This window comes from Pleurodeles waltl, chromosome 7 (assembly GCF_031143425.1).
Source record: "Pleurodeles waltl isolate 20211129_DDA chromosome 7, aPleWal1.hap1.20221129, whole genome shotgun sequence".
Lineage (NCBI taxonomy): Eukaryota > Metazoa > Chordata > Amphibia > Caudata > Salamandridae > Pleurodeles > Pleurodeles waltl.
Genome location: NC_090446.1, coordinates 1,298,867,263 through 1,298,875,147, shown reverse-complemented (window position 1 = coordinate 1,298,875,147; position 7,885 = coordinate 1,298,867,263). Strand labels below are relative to the sequence as shown.

At 44.5% G+C, this 7,885-nt stretch overlaps 1 long non-coding RNA gene across 3 annotated transcripts in view; it reads right to left on the bottom strand.

Moving 5' to 3' along the window:
• Nucleotides 1-3,119: 3,119 nt before the first annotated feature.
• LOC138246207 (uncharacterized) overlaps nt 3,120-7,885 on the bottom strand; it is an 89,597-nt gene continuing 84,831 nt past the window's right edge. For all 3 annotated transcript variants that reach the window (XR_011194249.1, XR_011194250.1, XR_011194251.1), the window contains one exon: nt 3,120-3,602. This is a non-coding gene — a long non-coding RNA (uncharacterized lncRNA). The remainder of the gene's footprint in view (nt 3,603-7,885) is intronic.

Here is a 7,885-nt window from a genome sequence, read left to right as displayed (position 1 = left end):
CTCAGTTGTAGAAAAATAAAGGTACTTTATTTTTTGTCACACAATACCACAAATGAAGATCAGGTCTGCACTGCAGCCCTGGAGCTGGAAAAGAGTTCCTGAGGGTTGCAAAATATGTCTCATGCTGTAATGAAGATTGCAAATGGTGTCAGTGCAGGATTTTCACCAATAAACCTTGGCAAAGGGAAATTTACTGTTAGTGGAAAAGTGGAGCTGCTGGGTACCAGCAAGTTCCAGGAGGACTCAACCCAGGAGGGGGAATCAGAGGGGGCCCTCAGCGACACAGAGAGCCCACAGGAGCAGAGCAGCACCCACAGAAGTCCCACAAGACAGGGACACAGAAGTCGCAGAAGGAGCCCATGCAGCACTACAGAAAGAGATACCATGCCACAGGATAACCACACAGTGCGCTGCGCGTCTCAGGAAGGAGTGCTGGGGGCTGGAGCTACACATGGCCTGAAGATCCCTTGGGAGAGATGCAAACAAGCCGTGGCAGCTGCAAGAGACATGCACGGGGGTGCTGTCTTGCGTGGGAAGGCAAGGGCCTACCTTCACCAAAGTTGGACATCTGGCAGAGAGGACCAAGAGGACTACTCCGGATAACTACCTGTGAAGCAGAATCCATGCAGCTCAGGGTGAGAGGAAATCCATGCCACCAGTCATCGTTGCAGTAGGGGCCTGTGGATGCAGGGGAGTGACCCCTTCACGCCAAGGGAGATTCCTTCTTGCTTCTTGGAGCAGAGTCATCGCTGTACCTGCAGATTTTAGGTTCCTGTGAAGTCCAGTTGCAGTTCCAGTGGCCAGAAGTCGAAGTAAACATTGCAGAGGAGTCCTGCTGGAGTCTTGCACTTTGAATCTGAGGACCCACCCAAGAGAGAGCCTAAATAGCCCTGAAAGGGGGATTGGTCACCTAGCCAGGTGACCACCTATCAGGAGGGGCCTCTGACGTCACCTGCTTGACCTGGCCCCTCAGATGCTCCCAGAGGTCCCCGCCAACCTTGGATTCAAGATGGCAGAACCCAGGGACCCTCTGGAGGAGCTCTGAGCACCACCCCTGGGGTGGTGATGGACAGGGGATTGGTCACTCCCCTTCTCATTGTCCAATTGTGCACCAGAGCATGGGCTGGAGGTCCCTGAACCGGTGTAGACTGGTTTATGCATGGAGGGTGCCAAATGTGCCCTTCAAAGCATATCAGAGGCTTGGAGAGCGTGTTACCCCCTCTCCCAAAGGAAATCCTTTGTTCTGTCTTCCTGGGCTTGAGCTGTTCAAGCAGCAGGAGGGCAGAAACCTGTCTGAGGGGTGGCAGCAACTTGAGCGTCATGGAAAACCCTGGAAGACTGGTAAGATCAATGCTGGGGGTCCTCTAAGGAGTCCCCAGAGTGCATGGAATCATACTTCCAATACTGCCAACAGTCTTGGGGTATGATTCCAACTTGTTTGATACCAAACATGCCTAGGTTTGGAGTTACCATTATGTAGCTGGACAGAGGTAGTGACCTATGTCCAGTACACGCGTAAAATGGCGTCCCCGCACTCACAAAGTCCAGGAAAATGGCACTGGAGTGATCATGTATGTACATGTTGGGCTGTCTGTGCACTCTTGTGGCAGCAATACTAGATAGATTATCATGTACCACCCTGGGCAGCCTTGGGCAGAGGTCCATGGTGAAATGTCATGCACTGGGAATAATAACAACGCTTTCACAGGATAACAGCTGATTAGGGAAAATAAAACACCCCGCTAAAATGGATTAAAATGAATAAATGAAAATAGAGCATGTATCTGAGTAAATGGACACAGGCTACAGGCCTCAGCTAAAATACGTGCGCCCAAGCAAGGCTCTAAAATGAACCAAGAACACCCTCCCCATTGTCGTGACAACAGTGCAGTGTTCAAGACTAAAACTACTATGCTCTAACAATAAAACACTAAAAACATATTAAAATGTACATAAAAAAGGATAAAATGTCGAAGTTGACAGGCATGGTAGACCAAGAGACAGGCCAAATTAAAAGGACAATTTAGAAATTTAAAAACAAAAATGCCAAAGATCTAACTCAGAAATAGTCATGGTGCTGCAGGAAATCTCCAGTGTCTTCAATGGAGATAGAATCCAGGAAGGACTCCACTTTGACAGGCAATAAGTTGACTATCTCATTAGGTGAAGGATCCGTGGAGCATATGTGTGCAGATGTCTCAGCCATAAGCCCAGCCGAGGGAGCAGCATTCCTCACAGTCCCAGATGTAGAAAGAACCAGCATATCCACAAGGGGCAGCTCATAAGATGCCTTGTTTGTCCAAGGAAGGCACAGGCTGCACAACAAGACAGACCTTCAGTGCACACTTGAAGAAGCACCACAAGCAATGGAAAATCAGCTGCATACAAGTGAGGATCGGTCAGAATGAGAGTGGCCAACAGTGAAGCAAAATACAGCATCATGCGGTCACGACACAGGTGGGCTGGTGGGAGCTCCATCACTCCACTTTACTAAGATGGGACAGCCATTGCATATCAAAAATAGAAACAGCAGGATTCTGCCAATTAATGCCAAAGTTATTGGGAATCTACCAAAGACACTTGTAAAAAAGCGAATGGATGGCTGAATGTATAATTCCAAATACAGTCTGGAAGGTGCTAACAAATCCAGAACCAACAACCTTAAAAAAGTGCACAGCCATCAAGTATTAGCTGCATTAAAAATACTGCTCATCAATTGTCCAAAATGTTTGGGGAAGTTAGTATTTAATAGGGACTTTATCTCTGCAGATGACTTTGCTACTTGGAGGTCAGAGGTCTCTCTGGCTGATGTCATAGCTACATGTTTTTGAAACACCAGAACCTTTAGTCAGCTCAGCCTGTCAAAATTTACATTTGAAGTAGCAATGTGCGGCCACATTTCTGCTACTTTTATCTCTTGGGTGTGGGGAGAAATAATACATGGCCGCAGGAAGTTACAATTTGGGAAACCAAAATCACGAAGGCGATTCCAGGCTTAATTCCGCAACAACCTTCTTCACTCAGCATCACATAACTTCTATAAAAAAATATCTGAAATACTGAGTGAATCAAGTAAAGAGGAGTACCCTTCAGATAGCAAGCCAAGTTTGCCATGGCTGAATTGCAGGTGCTGTGCAAGGACACCTGTTTACAAATCATAGAATGACTAACAGTAGTCTTGCATTCGCTTCTGCTAAAAAAACCTTGTCTTGCCATTCAAACATTTGCAATCGAAAGGCATCTCCTACACGTCATAGATTTAACTGTCCCCCAACCGCTCAAATCTGCCTACAACAAAATGTTTTAAACACTCAGTGAACTGAAATGTTAAAATGGGCGGATTAATCACCCCATGTTTTAACCATGATGCAAATGGAATTTCTGCTACAGTAAAAGGCAACTTTTCTTACTTTTCGATGTTAAGCATGATGGAACTCGCTTCTTTTTGAGCCATTATCTGTTGCTGTCTTGTTAAATTAAATGCTCCACATAACTCTTTTCGGAAAAGTTTCTGAAGAATGTTGTGAGTCCTTTATCGGCTTCACGTAGTCATTTTAGTGTTCTGACCATCCTCCTCCCTCACTATATTTATCCGGTGTGTCCTGAAAGGAACAAGATGGGTGATTGTCAGTATATTGGTATCTATCAAGACTTTTTAAAAGTTTCCTTATTTCTTAGATTTATCTTTTTACTGAGGTCTCTGGTTGTGGAGATTCTCCTCTTCGGCTTCTGCTTTCTTTGTTTTGTTTATCCCAATGTTTTTTAGAGCTTTCTTGTGCTTGCTTAGTACTCTCCTTACCGGAAGTACTTTGTAGTTGTGGTTTAGTTGGTCTGGCCCCCAGACTATCCCGACCTATACTCGTGTACGTTTCAGAAATAATCTTTATCCGCTCGCGTTCCTGATCCCGTTGAGGAATCTCCCAGAGCTGCTGGTAAATTGCTAGTGCTGCTGCTTCCCCTTTAATATTACTTAAAATAACTGAAGAGACTGTCTTACAATTGCGTAAACATTTAATCCCCAAATTCAGGGCTGCACCTGCCCGTGTTCATTTTGAATCTGTTTTAACACTTCTGGTAGATTTGCAAGAGTTGGTGTGCATGCATAGTGTTATATATTGCAGCAAAGACTGTGCCCCAAGTGACACAATTCTCTAAAGAGAGAACCATTCCAAGAGGCAAGCATATTATGAGAATTCTATCTTCATGTTGGGGTACCATATGGGGAAACAGTGCTTCCAGCTGTTTTTTTTTTTTTGCACAACCCAGAACGGAATCTTCTCCCGCTCAGTGGGTGCCTTTCCCATTATTGAATTGACAGCTTGTGGATTTATCCCTGTAATGGTCAATTGATTTATAGCTGGAGCAGCCCAGGCTGGGGCGGTGTTCAAGGGTCGGATTACGAAGTGTATTAAGCGCCTATATATTGCTAATAGCTCATTGTATAATGTGTGTATTTCAGCTGCTTGCATAGTGTGTACATTGGGAAATGGTGTATATGTGGCCAATGTTGACCATGGCAGTCGATCATTACTTAAGGGACCTAATCTAACAGGTTGTATTTACCTGTGGGAGGGCGCCATTAAACCAACCATGGTGTTCAAGGTATTTCTAAGTATTGGTATGCTCTGTAATGTTGTGGTACATTCGCTATTCTGTATGTGTGAAATGTCTTTGAGTCTGTTGATTTCTGGAAAGGTGATCCATGAGTTAAAAGGTTTCCGTTCTGTATGTGTTGTGAGCTTCAACGACGAACGTAACTTCCCCACCCTCATTAGTTAGTCCATTATCTAAGAGAAACTGCGTGATAGGTTGTCTACAGTTTTCTGGGATATTTACTTGTTGTGCCATATCAAAGGATAGGAATCAGAGCTGGGAACACCAATGAGGGAATCCTTTTAAGGTTCACGCTTGAACAACCTACAGCCTAGAAAGGGAGTACCTATTGAGCTACAAAAGACCTAGAAAGTAAAGGTGATTTGTGGCAGCCTGATGCATGACACTCAGTAACTCCTCAGGGGAGTTGCGGTTAGCAGATCTTACCTCTTTTTCTCAGTAGCACAGGTCTCACACGCACATAGGCAGACAAAAGAGATGCAGGACAGTTTTCAATGCATTTATTGAAAAGACTGTAATCTACAATAAAATATATGGACTGCAATTACTAGGAAGATGAGACATAGCACAATCAGGATTGTTACTATAAGTGAAAAGAAAATGAACAACCCCAGGATGTTGGAATACACATGTGCATATGAATCCTACACAAATGTCTAGCTTCTAAGCGAGCGCATAGTAGTGATAGCTCAAATCTTCCCATACTTAGTCCATGGAAGGAACACCCACCACCATTACCTGAAAGCAGAGGTCCCCCCGTCTCCTTGGTTGGTTGTCAAGGCCGGGCTGAGGGCAGCAAGGTAGCAGTGAAATAGCATGGCTGGATCTCCTGGTTGGAATGACCTCTCTAACCTTCTTTGGCCTGTGAGGTGTTTTTATAACAAAACGTGTTTGTGTTCTGAGAAAGAGGCCTGACATGATCATGTGTCTAAGTGCTGGGCTATCTGCACACGCTTGTGGCAGAAATGCTAGATAGATTATCATATACCACTGATTAGGAAAAATAAAACACCCCCACTAAAAGCAGGCTGTGCTAAAATGAATCAAAATTATGTATCTGTGTAAAAAGGCCACAGGCCTAAGCTAAAATATGTGTGCCCACACAAGACTCTAAAATTGCTGTCAATGTACAAATCCATTTGGTCTCGACCTCCAGCAAGTATAGCTTCCTATTCCCCACTCTTGGGTTTATCTTCAAATGATCAATCCCATTAAACCAAATATCCAATATATTTCTATGAACTTCTCTATGGTATGCAGTCACAGGGTACCTTTTTTCGCTGTTTTTCAAAGCCCTGGCCGTGCTGTCTACATAGATTGTATTGCTTTGACAGCCTAACACATAAACAACATGGGTTGTACTGCAGTTCATAAAATGATTAATCTTATATTATTTTTTGTAACTAAACCGCTTTATCTTGTTACAGCCATAGACACATACATTATGTTTAGTGCAAGTACAAATGTCCATTGTTTGAATGTAATACTTGTCCATATTTCCCATCTTTCTTGGAGTCAAATAATTCAAACATACTAATTCCTTCCTTGTCTTACTCCTCCAGTACACCTCTTTCGGTTTGGAACTTATTTCGTCCTTAAGGTTTTTACAACTTAGAAATAAATGCTAGTGTTTTCTAAGTATGGTAACAATCATCTCACTGTGCATGTTATATTCAGTGATGAATGTTAGAGGTACTTGCTTCTGCTCTTTTTAGGCCTTATTAAGGTATCTTTTCTTTGTAAGTTGCCCACTATCTCTCTGCTTTCTTCAGTACAGGCTTCACGTACCCTCTTGCGCATAATCTACCCCAAAATAGTTATTCAACAAGATGATCTCTACCACTTCTATTAACTTTTTTCTATGCCCCTAGAAATTATCTCTTCTGCTAGACAGAACATGCTCAAGCAGAAGCTGCTCGAGCTGCTTGAGCTACAGGAGAGTGAAAACCTGTCCGGGAGGTGGCAGCTGCTGGGGCTGCCTGGAAAACCTCAGAAGGGTGCAATGGCAGTACTGGAGGTCCTCTAAGGAGCCCCCAGCCAGAGTGCATGGAATCATACAACCAATTCTTGCAAAAGCATGGGGGTATGATTCCTACATGTTTCATACCAAACATGCCTATGTTTGGAGTTACCATTTTGTAGCTGACATAGGTAGCGACCTATGTCCAGTGCATGCATAAAATGGCATCCCGCAGTCACGAAGTCCGAGAAAATGGTCCTGGAGGTCGTGGGGCCACCTCTGTTAGTGCAGGGGTGCCCTCACATCCACGTACTCTGCACCCTGCCCTCAGGGCTGGAGGGCCTGCTATTGGGGTGACTTATAAGTGACTAAGGGCCAGATGTAGGTATATTCCAATTTGCGAATTGCAAACTGGAATGTAGGATGGTGTCCCTGACACCATCTGCGACTCACAAGGGGGTCGCAAAGGCCCACCTCATTAATATTAATGAGGTGGGTCGCAATTTGCGACCCCCTGAGACTTGCGGCACTCACAGGGATGGTGGCCTGCTGGAGACAGCAGACCACCATGTCTGTGACTGCTTTTAAATAAAGCTGTTTTTTTTTTTTGTAATGCAGCCGGTTTTCCTCAAAGGAAAACGAGATGCATTACAAAACTAAAAAATGAAACTTTTTCGTTTCATTTTTTCAGAGCAGGCAGTGGTCCATAGGACCACTGCCTGCTCTAGAAAAATGTTTTTAATGCCATTCACTGAGGGGAAGGGGTCCCATTGGGACCCCTTCCCTTTTGCGAATGGGTTAGCACCCATTTGAAATGGGTGCTAACAGCAATTGCTTTGCAACCGCGTTCACTTTCACAAAGCAATCTGGCATTGCATCGCAACTCGCAATTAGGAAGGGGACTCTCCTTCCTAATTGCGACTCGCAAACCCGTTTTGCGATTCGGTAACCAGGTTACCGAATCGCAAAACCGAATCGCAAAGGGGGTTTTGTGCATTAGCAAGTACAGTTTGCATGTCGCAAACAGCTAAATTTGCTGTTTGCGACATGCAAACTGTTTGCTACATCTGGCTCCTGGTGTAGTGTAAATGGCAGTGAAAGGATGCATTCACCTTTTTACACAGGCTGCAATGACAGTCCTGCAGAACCCTGTGCATGGGCTCCCTATGGGTGGCAAAAGATATGCTGCTGCCCATAGGTATCCCCTGGAACTCCAATGCCCTGTGTACCTCAGTCCCATATACTAGGGATGTATAAGGGGGCACCAGTATGCTAATTGTGGGTGAAATACTGGGTTACCAGTATGCAATA